Source organism: Protopterus annectens, chromosome 2.part1 (assembly GCF_019279795.1).
Source record: "Protopterus annectens isolate FY-2018-M chromosome 2.part1, PAN1.0, whole genome shotgun sequence".
Lineage (NCBI taxonomy): Eukaryota > Metazoa > Chordata > Ceratodontiformes > Protopteridae > Protopterus > Protopterus annectens.
The window spans coordinates 1,358,864,640-1,358,885,663 of NC_056729.1; the positions used below are offsets into that span (position 1 = coordinate 1,358,864,640).

At 40.4% G+C, this 21,024-nt stretch overlaps 1 pseudogene; it reads left to right on the forward strand.

Annotated features, from left to right (window-relative positions):
* Positions 1–16,461, forward strand: part of LOC122794973 — a 191,714-nt pseudogene extending 175,253 nt beyond the window's left edge.
* The last annotated feature ends 4,563 nt before the right edge of the window (positions 16,462–21,024 follow it).

The following is a 21,024-nucleotide window of genomic DNA, read 5'->3' on the forward strand; positions in this document are numbered from 1 at the left end:
ATTGCAGTCTTACCTAGTGTTAGTTGCATCTGGAGAATTTCAGATGCATTGTATTGGGCAACTAGCCTGGTGGTGTGAATATCCTTGGTGAATATGGACACTCCTCCACCTTTAGTGTTTCGGTCCTGGTTTGGTGGGCGAAAGGTGTGGTAAGAGGTGTAGCCTGGTATTCCAGGGGTGATCTCTGGAGCCTTGAACCAGGTCTCAGTTACTGCACAGATATCGATGTTCTCCATTTTTAGGAGTGTCTAGTGACTGTGAATGGCCACAAAAGCATTGATCCTTACACACACAGATGCCATGTCTGGGATTAGAACTCCTACCTAACTAGTATATTACACTAGAGCATTACGCAGTTATAGCATGCACCAAAGAGCTTATTAGGTTACTATTTCACCAAAGGTGTATTTCAAGGTGAATGACATCAGCAGGCTTGCCAAAGTAGGGCAATGGAAAGTGTAGTGACTGTGAATGGTCTCAAAAGCATTGATACCTACCCAGACAAACAAACAAACAAACACACACAGAGTTTCACAGTTGCCATGCCTGGGATTAGAACTCCTACCTAACTAGTATATCACACTACAGCATTATGCAGTTATACCATGCACCACAGAGCTTATAGGGCAACTCCTTCACCAAAGGTGTATTTCAAGGTGAGTAACATCAGCAGGCTGGCCAAACTAGGGCAATGGTGAATGTAGTGACTGAATGGCTACAAAAGCATTGATCCCTACACACACACACACACACACACACACACACACACACACACACACACACACACACACACACACACACACACACACACACACACACACTGATAGATAAATCACAGTTGCCATGTCTGGAATTAGAACTACTACCTAACTAATACATCACAGTACAGCATTATGCAGTTATAGCACACACCACAGAGCTTATAGGGCTACTTCTTTCCCAAAGGTGTATTTCAAGGTGAATGACATCAGCAGGCTTGCCAAAGTAGGGCAATTGAGAGTGCAGTGTGTTTGAATGGGCCATAAACCTTTCATCTGGAAGCACACACACAACACTCAGTTACACACAGGTTTACGTTTAACAGGAACACGTATACAACTGCTAGATGAATAATGACTTATACAGTCATGTTACACAGTTATCACAAGCACCACAGACACTATAGTGCTGAGGGATACCCGAAGCAAATGTCTACAGTTAATGACATTTGCACATCATGTGGTTTTAGTCAATTGGATGTGTGCTGGGTGGGACAGGCCTCATGATGGGAGGCTATTTGCCACTGTCTGTCACTCTCTTCCACACATCTTTGTATGTGTAAGTTTAGCCTAGTATAGTATGTTGTCCTTTGGATATATGTGTGTATTCATATCCGATGTGTGTGCAAAGCATGACTGGTGTGCAGTGTGTGCACAAACATCTGCGACTGTCAGATATGTATAATCCACTCTTGTTGCCAGACATGGGCTTGGGAGCATGCCCAGTATGACCTTTTATTATTTTGTTGTCAGACATGGGCTTCCTTTCTCTAAGTGTAGGAGCATGCCCAGTATGACCTTCTGTACTGCATGTGTGAATCCATTCCAGGTAGGTTGTACTCCAGTGCAGGCTTTGGTGTTGTACACCTACAGCTAGCAACCTGTTTCTGCAGGATATCTGTAGATCAGTTGACAATATGGGGTTACAATGGGCAAATGATAGTAGGTTACTGTGAGTAATTGTGTCTGTGCTGCTTCTGCTACATGGTTTTGGTGTTAGCAGAGATATTCAGACATATGTACTGTTTTACATTGTGATGTTTTACATCATCAACTACTGTCAGGTATACATATTTGCTTGCAGTAATTTCCTGGGGAACACAGGGTGAAAGAATCTGTGTCCAGTATTGTGGTCTGCAGCCTACATATTCATGCACAATCATGCCATTCTGGAGGGGGAGCTGCAGACACTTGCTGATGGGTCTGTGTAAATGGTTCAGCACCTTGGTACAGTGGTGGCTGAGAATCCCATGCTTGTACATCCATGGACATGACAGTATGGCCATATTCTGCTGTGGCCATATGTCACAGCTGTACAGATTCACACAGGTTATCCAGAGGCAGAGCTCATATTTCTGGTCATTACCCCTTCACATCGTGGTTTATGAGCAGGTTTGTAGCCACCAATTCCTGTGTTTGCAGGCAGGGATAGTATGTGCACACAGCTGAGTTTCAGACTTCACACACTCCATGGTGTCCATGCTTCTACCCCCCTCTGTTATTCTATCGTCTTCCGAACATTATGCAAACATTATCTGATAAGTACCCCTATAGGTATCACTTCATCCCAGCAGTATTTAGGGGTTGGTCCACAGTTCATGCAGTAGGACATGGTGGACATGCTACTGGGATTTGTCGACATGACCTTGCATTTGGGTTCTGTGTACTGTGTTATGTTGTTATATGGGAGTCCATGAGATAACATACATTGGCAGTACGGGTGAGACACAGGCCTTTGACAGAGGACTGTAGGGCATTTGGTAGTGATGTAGGCCATCTGTATCAGGCCGGTACATTGTGTCACACCTACAGTCCCAGGCTGCAAGCCACTATATTCCCCTGGGGTGACAGGGTACATGTGAAAGATGTTAATGTCAATAGTTTCTGTCCTTATTGATCCAGTGGTGTGGATGCTGGCAGGGAGCTGCTTACAGCTAGGGACACACCTGCATGGGACATCTGTTCAACATGCTGCATTCTGTGGCTATTCCCATACAGAGGTGGGCATCATATTGTACTCATTCCCAACAGCACAGGGATAAGGTACCTGTGGCTGATGGTGGGGTGGGCTGGGTGCATGTGTGCTATGGATGCTACTTGCAGCTGACTCACAGATATACGTGGGGCATTCCACTTATGAAGGCTTGTGCAGGGACATCAGCAGTTTCTCAGTACTTCATACCTGTGACTTTTGTGGTCTGCCAGGGTTTGGCCAGATGGCATCAGTCTTCCATACTACAAACCCAACTAATGTTTTGCAAACCTGTATGCGCCATTCCAAAGGTGTGTCCATTTGACAGTAACATTTTATACACTCTCTGTCTAGTGTACTTCTACCTGTGTACTGTTTGTATGTCTGGGCTCACATTCATGCCATGTCCAACTTTCAGATGGTGACAGATATTACTGCCAAACAATTAGTATGGATTACTGCTGGAATGTGTCTTGCTGGGATGCATTGTGTTTGGCAGTGTGGTTGTGAGAACATGGCCCTGTCATCAGCAGTACTGGCCAATGGCCACCAGGACACAACCCACCATGCCTACATGCTGACCACTCTCACACAATATGCAACACACACCAACCTAACACACATAGCCATGCATAATGTACAAGTGCTACAATCTACACTGCTACTTTGGCCGGCTCAGGTAATCAGTGCTCCACTGTTATTATACCTACACATACATGTTACTACATTTCTACATAGGATTGTGGGGGGGGGGCACACCTGACAACTATACACATTTGCTACGACTGTACAGGTATTTCAGGTACTACATTTCATTCTGTATTCTGACCTATCATGCAGACTGGAGGCATATCAGTGTACTACAGTTCTTAGGTTTTTATTGACTTACATTTCAGCTACAGACTTCTTACCCTTCAGAAGTAACATCCCACTGCCTGACCTGTTGTAGTTTGTCTGTGTAGGTCTGGAGGGGGGCTGTTCTCCATTGCCATCAATCAGAGGACTTAGCATGGCCTTTCTTTGTGTTTGTCTACACCTGTCCTGCTGGCTAAGACTGTTGTTGGGTATGTGAGCCTAACTGACATGCAAGTGTGTGTCCTTTGGACACACATTTTGCCCACCACATGTCCTGCTGTGGGTTTTGTCACCTTGTCTAGTACTGTCTACTATGTTAACACCAGCATTTGTTAAGGATTTCATGCTGCTGATATAGGTGTCTACTATCTGGTGGCATTCCATTCAGCCACCTGATTCCCTAACATGCTCACATCCATACCATAGATACAGGTAGCAGAACATTCTACTCCATTCAGCAACTGATACTGAGCGTGACTTACCTTGTGACTGTGCCAGTACTGAGGATGGTACTGGAGGGCTGACTATGTCGGATGCACATAGTACACTCCCTATACATGGGTAAGTACAGGTAGTGTCATGTTTGGCATCCCTTTTACTGTATGTGCGAGTTGGAGTGAGGTGTCATTCCCTGGGTTCCTACTGTGTCAGTGTATGTGCTATGCGTAGCCCCTTTGCCAAGAACTGGGCATACTGGGCATGCCTCCTTCTGCCTACTGGGGCAGACTCAGGTTCTTCCTCCTCCGAGTCACTCTATGCCTGTGCAGGCCTTGGTAATTGTGGGGGTCTGTGTGGCACTTCCCCATGCTGGTGGTACCCTGGATTCTGATGCCTGTGAGATCCTCATGATATCCCAAGCTGGCCTTTGGAAGGTACTTGTGACTAGTATTCTTAAGCCTACACATACCTTGGTATCCACTGGGATGGGTTCCCCTCTGTTGGTTCTGTGTGTGAGGCGTGGATAGAACAGCTCAATAATTTGCTGTAGGAGGTCCCTGTCCACCCTATAGTGCTCCACTATCTCCAGCTCATGTAGCCCCTGGTAGGTTACCCTGGGTCTGTACACTCTTCTCCTTCTCCTCACTGTGGGTTGGTCATCAGCATTCTCATCCTCACCACCCTCAGTCTCTTTCACATGTTGATTTATGAGAGCAAATGCAGCCCCTATCATTTTATTGCTTTTCTTCGGTATAATTTCCCCGTTTGTGTACACCAGTTCATAGGTTCATAGATTTATAGGTTCATAGGTTGGTACTAGGCTATCGGCCCTAGGGCTTATGCAAGCCTAGCCATAACAATTCCCTGGATATTTCTTCCCACAATATTAACTTCTCTGGGCCCCTGTCTAGCAGGGCGACTGACATGATCCCCGGGGTGAATTTCCTGTCTCCAATCCAATCATCAAGGTTCCTTTTGAAGAGGGCCAATGAGGCGCTCTGCTTGACATGTATGGGCCGTCTATTCCAGAGTATGGGGAGTCTCTGGGTCAGGAGCCTATCCCTCCAGCATGTTTTGTTCATTGTGATGACAAGGTTTAGATCCCTGGAGCGTGTGGCTCTGAGGGATTGGGATTTCTTTAAGTGGAGCATGTCCAACAGCTCAGGGTTTGACATGGCCTTGTATGTTAAGCAGTGATCGCCTCTGAGTAGACGATATGCCACAAAGTATAGATGGAGTTTTTTTAGACGGTCAGCATATGGCATCTGCTTTAGATGGTGGTGGTATAGAGTGGCATAGAGTTTGTGGGAAAAACCAGAGGGAAAGGTATTTGCATAGTTTATAGTACTGTGCTGGGCTGGGCTGCTGCCTGTGTAATTGGCTGATTCTGATACATTTCACCTGCCAGCTATGCTAGTTCTCCTTGATTATCTTCCTACTGCTGTTTTTATTCCCATTACCTTCCTGTTTAAACCCCAAGGCTCACCGAGCAAACCCAGTTCTCAGATGTGAACGGAGCTGTTATTTTCTGGTTTACTTTTTTTTTTCTTGTTTAAACCCCGGTGTGTGGCACGCACACCCATTTAGGCAATGTAGAGGGCTAGGCAGATTCAGACACACCCCCTTCCTTAGCTCTGCTAAGCTAAGGGCAAACCCGAGCCACAGAGCTCCAATAAGCTTACAGACACACCCCTCTATCATGTCAGCTAACTCTTAGGCTTGCATCATGGTTTTCAGCACCTACACGGTTGGGTGCAGGCTAGCCATGAGGGGAAATCTCAGATTCAGTATCATTCCCCTCATTTGCATAGAATTGCCTGCTAATTCCTAGTTACAAGTCCCACACTGAGCCTTCCCCCTTAGCAACCACTATTCACTGGCCTTGTTGTCTTCTGCCTCCCATTCACTATAATGGCAAAATTGTGATTTTGCAGAAAAAGCTTTTTTCAGGGTTTTACTTTTATTTTCCCACTGATTCCATTTGCACGCCGCTGCCCTATGCTTAAATGGCCGAAATCGGCCAAAAAAAAAATAAAAGTTATTTTATTTTAATTTGCAACTGTTTTCCATGCCAGTGGCCATGTATTTGGCCATTGGCATGCTTTCCACATGATATGCACTCTTTATTTGGAGCTGTCATGCTCTGTTTTGTAGTTTACAGAAATGTACTCGGTTACTAACTGAGTACATTTCTGCAGGTTACACTAATCCTGCACAGACAGCTGCCAGCTTCCTGGATCACTAATTCACCTCATTTGCATGGTTTTCACCTGCAAATGTGGTAATTAGCATACAGGAGCTGTGTCCATGCAGGAATAGTGGAGGAGCGCTCATGCACATCCCAGGAGCTTGTTCCTGGATCTCTCGGCAGCCATATTACCTCCAGCAGGTCCTGCACAATTCCTGCAATCTGTGCAGAGCTTGCTGAATCCTGGGGAAGTGTCTTTTTTCAGGGGCAGCCCAGGAGCAGTGAAATAACTTGGTCAGACTCACACCAAGCAAACAAATGCAGAGGTAATCAAAAGTTATACTACATTAAGCAGCTCATTAGCAGTGCATAGTCTTAACTCATCTGCACTAAATACTAAACTGTTGTCGCCCAACATAATGCATTTTACACCCTTTCTGCCTGCGAAAAAAAGTTAATTTAAAACATTATATTTTGACATTAAACTCAAAGGCTTCATGCTTTGCAGTTTATTCACAGGCAACTAAGCACACTGTCAAGTCAACAAAACAAGGAAACCAAGGATTGTACTTACAGAACATGGCTCATATGATGAAGCCCCAGTTTACTACAATCAGTTTCTTCCTTTACACCATAACTTCTCTGGTATGCAGGATAGAAACACAAACACACATACAGATATGTGACTATCAGTTACAGCCCTTTGTACAATTTCATACATTCAGATGTCTGCAATAAAATTAATGAATGAATACATAAATAATGGCTGCCCTATTGAAATGTTGACAGTTGTGACACTGAGTGCCAGCATGATGAAAAAACAACAAAACTGCAGGAGAAGTGCAAATATTGAACTTTACTTTTATATTTAAACTTCTTTTTGCAGGGGGACAAGCTCCCCTGCACCCCCAAACTTAAATATACAAACTCTGAGATTATCATACCTTGGACAAAAGGGAATATTCGGAGAAATGGCCACCTTGGACTTAATATATGTAAGCCTAGTTTTCTTGGCATTCAGTCACAGCATTATGAGGCTCACTCTTGTGGGTCCCAACATTTCAAACAATTACCTAAACAATGACAGACAAGTGTATTTCAGCTCACTACTGTATGAACCATACAATGCATCTCATCGTATCCCCCATGGCCTCCCAACCTCTTAGCTCAAAAATCAGACACAAAATCCCAGCAATCTTTCTGTTATATACTTAGAAAATTCCATTAAAAAGCATTTTCTGAAGGACAACATTTTTAAAACTCACATGCCTTGACATTTAGTGACTGTAATCCAGAACAATTTGACACAGAACCACAAATTTTCCAAGGAACAGACCAAAATAATTTTAATTTTCTTTGCTCAAGAATTCTGGACAAAGACAAAAAAACTGTGGGTGAGGCCCAAAAGGGACACATTTTAAATACTACTTTTGTTTCTATTTGTTAACCAGGGAAACTCACTGGAGAAACCGTCCCTTTTTAGAGTGACACAGGGATTGTTGTCTGACTGATTTGTTCACAGTTACACCATTAGCAAATGGAGGTGGGAAGATTCAAACCCTGTACATCTGAGTACAGGAAGCCATTCATTAACAGCTCAGAGTCTTAAATACCAGTCATCTCTAATTATTTTAGGTTAGCAGAACTACAACAGGTGTTGCATGGACATGCATTTTTCAAACAATGAGAAAAAAAAAGTTGAGGGAGGTCTGGCACTTTTGGAGGATTAAGGCTCCAGCTTAAAGGCATAGAGTATGACTGTCCAACTGTGTGACACTGAGCAAGTCACTCAATCAGAAACTCAGAAACTTCTACCTACGTACTTAACTAGAGCATTTCACACACACACACACACACACACACACACACACACACACACACACACACACACACACACACACACACACACACACACACCAGATGGCCACTTGAATAATTCATACTTAGTTCACTTGGTTTTGCACACACGTCAATCAGCTGCTTGAATAATTCTTACTTAATTTGTTCACTTGGCTGCTTTGGATGGCTCAGAACCTTTTCACAAAGCCTGGACTGCTCTCTGAGGGTGACATAAGAAATATGGGTGCTCTTGCTGAAACAAACAGCAGTGTGCAAGCAAGTTGTGAGATGATGTTTCAGAGGTGAAATGCGCTTGGAGCTTGTTTTCTGGGCACTCACTTTCAAGGGGAGGGCATGTACTCCCATGTGCCACCCTGGGCACAGCACTGGAGCATACCCTCCAGTCATTTCCCAAACATCTTACTGCCACATTCCTTGGAGTCATATCTGTCAGTACTATTTTTGGATTATTTTTTCTGCTATACAGTGGTTGGTTATACCCACTGAATAAAGAGCTACAAGTACTCCTATGTACACTCCCTCACTAGCCTGCTTCCTTTGTGTTGCTCTTATGGTGGGGTTCCATTAATTTAACAGAAGGATTTCCCAAATTGTTAGATCTCCCTAAAAGCCTACCATTTGGGGGGGCTAATCTACCTCCCCAAATAATGTTGGTTCATAGGTTCATAGGTAGGTACTAGGCTATTGGCCCTAGGGCCTATATAAGCCTAGCCAAAAAGGTACTCTGGCTTTTGCCACCCAAGAAAATTATTTTCCTGTGCCCCTGTCAAGCAGAGCCATAGAAGTGATCCCCGAGGTGAATTTCCTATTTCTCATCCAGTCATCAAGATTTTTCTTGAAGAGTGCTAATGAGGAGTATTTTGCTGCGGTTGGCAGTCTGAACCCCTTTTCTTTTTCTCAGTATACATATATTGATTGAAGTGGTGTCCAGTACCTAAAATGCATTTCCAGTGTACATTGTATTTATAGGGTTGGTGTAAAAACCCAAAATCCCCTCCTGCAGCCTATCCTCTGCATAGCAAATAATGTTATTATAACACTTGCTTTACATATAAATCACCTCACAGCCATGGTCTGTTCATCAAATTTCACTTACCTGGTCTACTAGCACTCCTCTATACACTCATCTCAATTTTTCATAGTTCTACAATCTCCTGACTTTCCTGAAAGCCATGACACTAATGATATCTGTAACTAAGTGTTACATCCTTGTTCAAGAGGAATCTTGACCAATGGATGGGAGATCGCAGATATACCCCAGGGATTACTTCAGTGTCACTGCTTGACAGAGGCACAGCAAAATGATAGGCATAGTTTTTATTCAAACTAAAGGGGTGGCGAAAGCCACATAACTATGGGCTAGGCTTATAAATGCCCTTGGGCAGATAGCCTAGTATGAACCTATGGACCTATGAACCTATGAACATAGTTCATAGTTTATATAAGATTTGCACATTATGGTCATAAGTGGTCCTGTATTGTATTAGCTGACAAAAATTACTACCAAGAGGCAACAAGAGATACTCAATCTACTGAAATGAGTACATTTTTCCTCCACATTCCTTGCAAACATTTTGGTTTACAAAGACCAGAACATCTTTAAGTGTCTAAAACAGTGTGTATTTGATTTGCACATATCATGTCGACCTGTTTACAAACAGCCTTTTAAACAATTTTTTCAAGTTTTATTAGTAATTTTATTGCCTGCTTTCTTGGACTACATTGGTTCCTATTTTAATGTAATTAATTTTTATGGCTTGCATTTTTTCTATTTAAACCTTGTAACATATTTGGTTCCTTTATTTCTGATGAAGTTCTTCTACAATAAAGAACGAAATCACAAATAATCAGTCTCCATGTCAGTTCTTTCTCCTAAGCCTGGGAAGTTTTTAAAGTTGTTTTGTGTTTCTTCAAATTTTACTCAACGGTTTCTTTGACATATGTATATATATATATATATATATATATATATATATATATATATATATATATATATATATATATATATATATATATATATATATATATATATATATATATATATATATATATATATATATATATATATATATATATATATATATATATATATATATATATATATATATATATATATATATATATATATATATATATATATATATATATATATATATATATATATATATATATATATATATATATATATATATATATATATATATATATATATATATATATATATATATATATAGATATATATATATATATATATATATATATTTTATATAGATATATATATATATATATATATATACACACATATATATAATAAACACACACATACACACACATACATACATACGTGCATATGGATGAATATGTATATATATATATATATATATATATATAAATGGTTATATGTAGATTTTATCTAAAACACATTGTATCTAAACAAATATATTTAAGCTAATCACATTTTATCTAACATGTCAGAAACAGAAAATACACCATCAAAATCTGTTTGCCCCCCCCCCCCCATACCCACATACTTAAATCTACTAACTCCATGGTCGCACAACCATGGAGAAGCTGAAATATGGACACCAGTAATTCACTGTGTGTGGCATTTTCTCTTTTTTCATATGGACATGAAGTTAATATATTTAATTAGAGGTGGTGTGTGGAGTGTAGTGGGGTTTGTCCCCTTGTAAAAACAGGTTTTGGAGGTGTATTTTCTGTTTCTTACATTTTATATGAAAAATGGTTAGTTTTAATGTGTTTAGATTACATTTTATTGGTATTTTTTGTTTAGATGAAATGTGTTTAAATAAATCTGCATATATCCATGCATACGTGCCCCTCCACCCCCAACTATATATACTAACTCCAGGATCGCACTACAATGGGGGAAAATGGCATATACGTTTTATTTGCCCAACAGTACTTACATTCAGTGAAATTTGATTCAGTGAAATGAGTTTTCAGTGATTTCAGCTTTCAGTGTTTTGAAATTCAGTGAAATGAGTTTTCAGTGAATCAAAGTAGACATATATATATATATATATATATATATATATATATATATATATATATATATATATATATATATATAGTGATATACAGATATAAATATAACAAACTAGCTTTGAATTCAAAGTGCTTTTGTTCTCACTTCTGCTTAGACTTCATCAGATTAGTAATGTTTGTGGGCAAAACATGCCTTATGTAACAAACAAATGTTAAAAAACAACAAGAAAAAAAGGAAAAAAATAACCAATCATTCTCAGTAAAAGATGTTTTATAAATTGTTTATATGTTCTAAGTTTGAATGCTTTTGTTTGCAGTTATGCAAATATTTAACAATGCTATCTCTCTGATCTAAGTTCTGTGAACTCTCTCTTAGGTAGAAGTAAATAAAATCAGTCACTTCTTTGCATTACATTGGAAGTCCAGGATCTAGCTGTATAATTAGACAAAATATAGAGGCAATATCCAGTATCCAGAAAACTCCACTAGAGATTTCCAGAGGTTCGGAAGACATCAAAATAAGGTTAAATCCATGGTATAGAAAAGAAAGAAGGCCTTCCATAACAATGAATAATAAGGTCACAGAAAAAAAAAACAATCAGTTAAAAAACATTAAAAGAAAAATCTAGCAATGCTAGACTTTTCACTCTGTGATACCTTAAACCTCTTGTATTAGGGCGACATGGGATATATGCAAATGACCTTTTAAGAACATCAGGTGTTTCAGCTAAATGGCAATTCTGAATGTTCATGACTTTTTCTTTTAGGTCTATTTATGGACAATTTCAGGCCAATAAAGACAAACCCCACTAGTTGTGGGCATGCATGTTTCTGCCTTCTTATAGCATCATCATAATTTGTACTTTTATGTTCTTACCATATTATGCAAATTAGTGGATCATAAGGCATCGAATGGGCTATGCTCGTTGGGAATTAAGCACACAACAAGCATGCATTCATGCATGCATATTTAAATAAAAAAATAAAGGAAGGAATAAATACATAAATAAATTAAATTATTTACTGATTTAGTCATTTTCAAGGTAAGTGTCTTATTTTTTTCTAGCCATGGTAATTTCTTCATTAATTATTAGTAGAAACTGTGTTGTGATTATCATAGGAGTCTGCTGTCAATCATTTCTATGTGATTACTAGTATTTCTTGGCAAAAAATATTTCAAGTAAATATTTCAGATGACTGTTTATACTGTTATACCATAAAATGTGTTGTTTTCTATTAGAATTTATTTTGGAGCAAAACGTTTTTCAGATTATTAACAATTATTTTCAACAGTTAAAATGTTGCAGTGGGAGATGCCATGGTACCAGCATTCTATAATTTAGTTCTTTGTGAATAAGAAAGGCTTCATATATATATATATATATATATATATATATATATATATATATACACACACACAAACACACACACACACACACACACACACACACACACACACACACACACACACACACACACACACACACACTGATAGATAAATTATATATTATAGCAACCGCTTGAATTCTCTGCACCTGAAACATACATTTTTGGATACTGAGATATATATATATATATATATATATATATATATATATATATATATATATATTAAAAAGGACACACTTGTGAGTTTATATTTTCATGCAAATAGCGCACACAATTGGCCAGATTCAATAAAACCTACACGGTCCATTTACACTGCGTATGCATCATAGCATGATGCACACATGGTAGCACATTGTTTTGGATTCAATAAGCAGCTCTACACAATGTGTAGAGTCGCGTACACCCGCACAAACAAAGTAAACACTGTGTAATGCATATTATAGCATAAGCAGCTGAATGGTATGTTAATGAACTAATCCAAGATGGAGGAGCTATTCAACAAGCTATAACGCAACTGTGTAGACTTAATGCTGGTTTTCCCAGCGAATTCCAAAACTTATTGGAATACAGCCATGGAAACAATGTTAGGGGCTGCTGTTGCTTTAATTCATGTGTATATGCAACAAGCTGAAATCTATGCTGCTGCTGCTAGCAGACCACAACCAAGAAGGAGAAGAGTTTTCAGACCCCAGGTAACATCATATTCTACATGAGGTGGAAATTGTAGAGTGCTACAGGGTGGATAGACACACATTACAGGAACTCTGCAACCTCTGTTGTCCTCAACTCATACCCAGGGCAAACTGAGGGGAACCCATTCCAGTGGAGAGAAAGGTATGTACAGCAGTTTGAATTTCAGCTACAGGTACCTTTCAGAGACCAACAGGGGACAGGTTGGGGTGTCACAGACTTCAGGATTCTCCATCAGTTCCTGAATGCTATGCTGCAACATGCCCTTGACTAAATATAGTTTCCCTGTACACCCGAGGATAGGGCCAGAAATATGCAGGAGTTCTACCTGGTAGCAAACTACTCGGAAGTATTGGGTGTCATAGATTGCACACATGCAGAAATTAAGGCACCACCTGGGGAACAGGGAAGGCTCTACATTAATAGAAAGGGCTTTCATTCTATTAACTGCCAAGTTATATGTAATGCCAATGGAATCATCTTGAACGTTTGTGCTGGCAACCCAGGCAGTTACCATGACTCACATATTTGGTATCCTTCCAACTGTATCAGATGTTCACTAGGAGAAATATCCCTCATGGTCAATTACTGGGGATGCAGATTATGTACTGGAACCATGGCTGATGACACCCATCATAAATGCACAAGCAACTGCTGAGGAATGCCATAGTGAGGCAACGCTCAAACCAGAAATATCATAGAGCCTGTTTTTGGGCTGCTGAAGTCGCAGTTCCATTGCCTAGATACATCTGGGGGACCCCCTGCATTACAATCCATGCACATGTACTGAAATAATCACAGTATATGCCATGCTACACAACATCATCCTGAGAAAACAGCTTCAGCAGCATCAACAAGGGGAAGGGGCACACATCCCACCATTAATGGCAAGGTCACCACAGCTACATGCAGGTGAGGGGTCAGAGGGGGAAACAGCAGCTTCTGTGCATGTATGCAGATGTAGGTGTGCTCCATATGCCCTCACATTGGCTAAGAGATAATGCATAGCACACTCACTCACCATCTAAGGGTGATGCCAAGCAACTCTCACAACCTTTGCCTATCCCTGTACTGGGGGCATACTGCTTACATCAGTCATGGTCAGCCCTGAACTAAAACTGTTGCAAGTGCTGGATTTACAAGGTAAGTATTGAACCTGGAGTGTATTGTGTAATAATATGAATGACTGGCATATCCTTGCATGTTATTACTTGTTAGTGTAAGTAAGTAAAAGGTGGGAGATTTGTACAGAAATGACCTTAACATGTAACAGCAGAGACTTATTTGACTTACATGTGTCCATTATTAAGTAGTACGCCTCAGACATCAAAGATTCACACAGTCATACCTCTCAAAAGTAATGATGGTCACTGCATGCCCTCAGTTTAGCACCATACATTTGTACTGGAAAATCATTAAAGATAGAAGTTAGAAAGTAATGAGACACATTTCAGTTTCAGACTTCATAGCCCTCACAATATCATTAACAATACAAATGGAAAAATGTTGATGCTATCAACTGTCTAACTTTATAAGACCAATATAAGTCAAAGGTACAATTACCAAATGAACATCACAAGACACAGGCACTGGTGGGTGGGGAACAGTGGCTGGAGCACCAAATAACTGGGGAATGGAGGAGTGCTGAATCAAAAGAAGTGGCTGTTGTTGTTTCCATCATGTTCAGTTGACAGCTCATAACCCAAAGTCCTGTTTGTCATCTTCCCTGCTGTCATTTCACATTTTGGGCATTGTCAGTTTTAGAGGTACAGACTGTATGTTTGGCAAGAACTGCCCATAAATATCAAAGTTGGCTAACATATCTTTTTAAGCACTGATTATAATAACATCAAGATCATACATCATGTAGAGTTTGAAGGAGCTGTCAAACAGCCAAGCCTTCAGATTTGAAGAATTGAAAAAAATGGATTTGGTTCCTGTGCTGCAGAACCAGTATGACAGCATTTTTAGTGGTGATGCATATGTTGTCCTGAACACAATCAAACAGAGATGGGGGAACCTGTAGTATGACCTCCACTTTTGGCTAGGGGATACTTTCACACAGGATGAAAGTGGTGCAGCTGCTATATACAGTGTGTAAATGGATGATTACCTTGGTGGAAAGCCTAGCCTGCACAGACAGGTATAGCGTCATGAGGCCAACGCATTTGTTGGTTTCTTCAAATCAGGACTGAAATACAAGACTGGCGGAGTTGCATCAGGGTTTACTCACATAGTTACAAACAAAGTGATTATTCAGAGACTACTGCATATTAAAGGCCAAAGGACTATCCAAGCTACTGAGGTCCCTGTGACCTGGCAGAGTATAACATTGGAGATTGCTTTATTCTTGATTTGGGGATGGAGGTTTATTAGTGGTGTGGCTCGAAGTGCAACAAATTTGAAAGACTGACAGCTACACAAGTTGCCAAGGACATTCATGACACTGAGTTAAGTGGCTGTGCCAAAGTTTTAGTAATGGAAGAAGGAAACAAAAGAGAGAAGTTGTTTGAGGTTCTGGGACCAAAGCCTGATTTGGCTGAAGGAACAGACGATAATGTTTGAGCAGATGCTTCAAAGAGAAAAATGGCAAAATTTTATAAGGTTTCTGATGAGGGTGGCGAAATGAGCATTTCATTATTCATTTTGTTTAAGATGGAGCAGTGGTGCAGTGGTAGCATTGCTGCCTCCCAACAAAAGGTGCTCTGGTTCGATTCTTGGCTGGGGTGCCTTCTGTGTGGAGTCTGTATGTCCTCCTGGTGTTTGTGTGGGTTTCCTCCCATGTTGCAAAGACATGTATCTGGAGTGTTACTTGCTGGGCCTCTGCTGAAAATTGGCTTGCTCCAAGTTAGATTTTCCTGGTTAACAAATGTAAAATAAATAAATTAGTGGCAGCAGAAAATCCATTTTCTCAGGACGCTTTGGAGAGTTATGATTGCTTTGTCCTTGACCCTGGTTCAAAAGGAAGGAAGGATCTTTGTCTGGAAAGGTAAAGATGCCAACCCTGAAGAAAGGAGGAGTGTCCTGAAAGCTGCTGAAGGATTTATCACAAAAATGGGATGTGCTACACATACCCAAGTTCAGTTTCTGCCTGAATATGGTGTGACTCCTATTTTCAAGCAATTCTTCAGGAAGTGATGGGACAAGGAACAGACTCAAGGTCTTGAATGGCTTATGTTAACAACTGCATTGACAAAACTGAGAAGATACATTTCGATGTTTCTGCTCTGCATGACTATTACGCTATGGCAGCACAACATGGAATGGAAGATGATAGGTCTGGAAAGAAAGAGAGAAAGAAAGAAAGAAAGAAAGAAAGAAAGAAAGAAAGAAAGAAAGAAAGAAAGAAATATTAAGCACTAAGTCAGCTATTCACCCTGAACATCAGACACAAAACTTATGTATCCCTGAATGCAAAAGATACAAAACAGGGGTATGGCACAGTTATCATCACTTGCACAGGGTGTTGTGCATGTGTGTGTGAGGGGGAGCAGAAAGTCCCCCTCGAAATAACGTTCAGATACTAACCATTAAATCTAAGAACTTGGGTGGTGATGCCCTCTACGCCAACTCCATTGGAAAGCCTTTGAATTCCCTCCCAAACTACCTAAGACTCATGACCTCGCATAATCAGTTCAAAAATAATCTCAAAGAATATCTCAAGTCACACTGGCTATGCCCCTGTTCTGAACCAGACTAACTGATATATCTCATAACATCCTAGTCCCATACCACCTTAGTCTCATCCCTTTCTCAGATTATTATAATCTCTCGACCTCACAAAGTAACCATGTAATTCTTATTCTAGACTATCTTCACTTAGTGTATGCCACATAACTAGTATGTATAACCTGCTGTTTTCTATTATGTTTATATAAAACCTATGTTAATCCTATTTTATTATCTATGTAAATGTAACATGTATTCTCATTATGTTGGAGCTTTTCTCCCCGGGCATCTACTGAAAAAGGATATGTATCCAGCTAGACTAGCCCGGTCAACAAATGTAAAATAAAATAAATAAATAAATAAGTCTAGGCTGACAAAAAAGGTTTGTGAGTGTGTGTTTGAGTAAGATAAGCAGGCAGACATTCAGATAAAGCAACAAATGGCCAGTGAGATAAAATGAGTTTTAAGCTTCATGGCTGAACCATGTAACTGGTGTGTGTGTGTGTGTGTGTGTGTGTGTGTGTGTGTGTGTGTGTGTGTGTGTGTGTGCGCGCGCGCATGTGTCTGTATGGATCTTTCAGGTGAAATTTCTGAGTGAGTGTCTGCATGAACAAAGCCAAGATCTGTGGTAGCTCTACGTCTTGCTGTGTCGGACAGGCATCAGCCATGCATGGTAGACATTGCAGTTCATCATTGTCATACACAACCATGAGAACTGGCTCTGCCAAGAGTTGCACTGGCATGTAGACATCCATGGTCAGATGCACTGCTACTCCCTGAATGTGACTGATGTCTGCTGGATGAGCTCCATTATGAGGATGCCCAAAACCACGACCCCATGGCCCACCACATGTGGGTGTGGACAGCTCAACCACTGACAGAGCATTAGAAGTACTGCCACTAAAGGAGAGTGATCAGGCATGGCCATGTTGGCTAACAGTAGATGATGTGGCTGACCTACATCCATGAGGATGCCATCCCCCTCCCAGCAGATGTTCCATCACAGGCACCGCTTGTTCTAATGTATCATTCATCTGATCCATTGAATTGGCAACATGGTGGAGGCATTCATGCGTCAGCCTGTGCCACATCTATAACACTAAGCATTTCTCAGGAGAACCTATGGGAATATGTCTGTGCCTCCATGATGGCCCTAAACATATGTTGAGTGGCACAGGAATAGATACCTTGATCAGGTGGAGGATGGACAGCAGGTCTTCTCCGAGCACCCCTCCTGTGTGGCACCTTGCCCACACTTTGGCTATGGCCAGAGTCAACAGGCAATGAAGCCACAGTAACCACACTTTCCTGATCGATTGTTTCACCCTCCACCTGTCCAATATCTGACCGGAATGGGAAGGTGTAGGCCTACTGGCTCTGTCCGATGGAATTTCAGGGGATGGTTGTATGTCAACTTCAGTGTCAGATTCAATATCTGCATCTCCCAGCTGTGCCTATTTTTGACCACCAACATCATCAGAGTCTGCTGATACTCTGACATCAGGTGGTAGAAGTCCCACACTTCCACTGTCAGGATCACCTGTGATAATAAGGAACAAACACAGGAACAAGTACTAATTCCACTACTATAGTCCAATATATGGTAACAAAATAACAGCTGTGCCACTATTAGACAGTATGGCAATACACACAACAGTCCTGACATCAACATGGCAAACTAAAATATTTCTTTGAATTGCTCATCAGTACTGACATAAACCTTCCTGGCTTACCACGTGTAGATGATTCTGGAAGAAGTTAAGCAAAAAGTAAGGACAACATCATAACAATTAACAGTAACACAGAGGGTAATACTTTTTCCCCTTTATATGTCCATTAACTATACTTTCAATAAGAACTTGGATGTCAAGTCCAACCTAAGCCCATGTATAATCGATCAGAATGTGTAGCAATCTTCAACCCCCCCCCCAAAAAAAAAAAATTCTTGTGAAACAGAACTAACATATTAATTTAAATTGCTTTACTATACAACAGTATTTAACAAATGAGATGCAAAAGCCTACCTGGAAGCTCCTCCTGTGAGATACTTGCTGTCTCTGAAACAGTAGCACTAATGTCAAGGACATGCTGTTTTGCACTTTCCTGGGAGCTATATGCATCCCTGACAGTGGATAGGAACTCTCCATTTCCTGTTAGTGGTAGCTGTGTAGTAGCCCCCTCTGGTATCCATCTGATCACAGGCCACTGCATCTGTTCTCCTCTGTGCAGATGAGATCATGTCAGTGGCCCTATGGAGCTCCTAACCATATGTACTGCTGTGGCCACCTACTGCATTAATGTCTGCAACTATCTGCTGTCAAATTAGCATTCTGCCTGACATATCTCCAAGTCCAAGCTCAAGCAGGAAGGCACCATGTTGCATAAAAGCTTCCACAATGACCTGATTCTCAAGGTTAGTGAAGGGTGGATTTCAGGGATTGAGATGCCTGTGTGCCATAGTCCTAGGTGTCCTAAAAGACAGCAGAAGGATAATACACATAACTGCCAAATACAAAATACCTGTTCCCAGATAAAAGAGAAAAGGTAGCATTTCAGTATTAAGCACTGGAGAAACATAAAACAGTCTAGAGATATGAAATATGACCAACAGGCTGGATGCAAAAATAAAGGAGGGTAACAACAGCAACATTTCATTGTTTGTGTCATAACAGAAATACAGCTTTGCTCCCCCACCCCCAAATGAACAGGCAAATGACACATTTTGCTAACAAACCATCTTTGAAATGCTAAAAGTGCTATCAAATGAACTGTCTCTGAAACATGTCTACCGATTTAACACAAAACATTCCATTTTAAGGTATTGCCAATCATGTATTCCTGTGAAATGCCCTGATGAACATGCCCATGAAATCAGTACACTTCTAACTAATGCATACAAATAAAAGTGTAGGTTTTGCTAAAATATATATATATATATATATATATATATATATATATATATATATATATATATTATATATATATATATATATATTAGCAAAACCTATTAGTATTAGTATTAGTTCTGGCTTAAGCACTTGGGCTTCAGGCCAGTTATTCTACATTAAGAAGGTTTGTGGTCTGTACTCTTGTGGGAGGAGAGGCTGGATTCTGCCCTTCTGAGCTGGGAATATCTGGTCACAGGCTTATTGTGCCTGCTTATTCTAATTGTTTCTTTCTGAAACTGGTGCGGCTTGTTGCTGTAGCATAGACCAGATTCAGGCCTACTGGATCTAGCTTTGTTTGTATAACTTGAGCACTGATCCAGGCCATCTTTTTTGGAGAAGGTTCCCCTGCACCCTAGTAAGCAGGGGTGTGCAGTTAAAACTTATCTGATTGAAGACTGCTGGAACAGGGCTCAGTTTTGAGCCTTTTTCTGGATAATTGGGTAACTTGTTTAAATCAGTTTGTTCATTTTCTATTGTACTTTATTCATCTGCTTTTACTGTATTTGTGTTTCTTCCTACTTTATTACTAGGGGCATTGTCTACAACACTGATCTGCGATATATAACAATAAGTATCCTTTTCTGTTCATTTAAAGTGTTTTTTGAGTGTATCTGCTTTATTTTCTAAAAAAAAATAATATATATATATATATATATATATATATATATATATATATATATATATATATACTTGTTTCCCGCCTTTCTAAGCTAGTGTAGTTCAGTTTTCAGGTTAGTGCTGAATTCAGGGCTGTGTTACAAATCTCTGTTTTCCCATACCTTACTTGGATAGAAGGAAGTTCTCAGTTTACCTGTGAGAGAGGGGAGCTTTGAGCAGCCTGTCTGTCCCTGGAGGAGTGGTTTCAGCCCAGAAATTAGTAGTTTATTGGCCATTTTGGGCTAATTTCTATCTCTTTCATTTCCCTGCTATAAATACCGTATTTGCCCGGTTTTGCATGCCGGGCAGCACCAGTTAGCTAGGGTAAAACTATTCCCAGCTCCACAAAGTCTCCTCTTCAATTTTTCCCTTGGAACTAGGCAAACTTTCAACTTAAGCACTCAAGCCACTTTTTTTCTCAGCCTGGCACTTTCTCAAAACTTATAGCAAGCACTTATAAACCCTAGCACTAGACCCTCCTGTATGGTACAGAAGAACAAGGTTTTCTATTCGACCTTACCAGCCATCCAGTAAAACAGTTCACTGTACCTATCCAGGCATGTCCAAAGGGCAGTGTCAGGTGTACTCTCC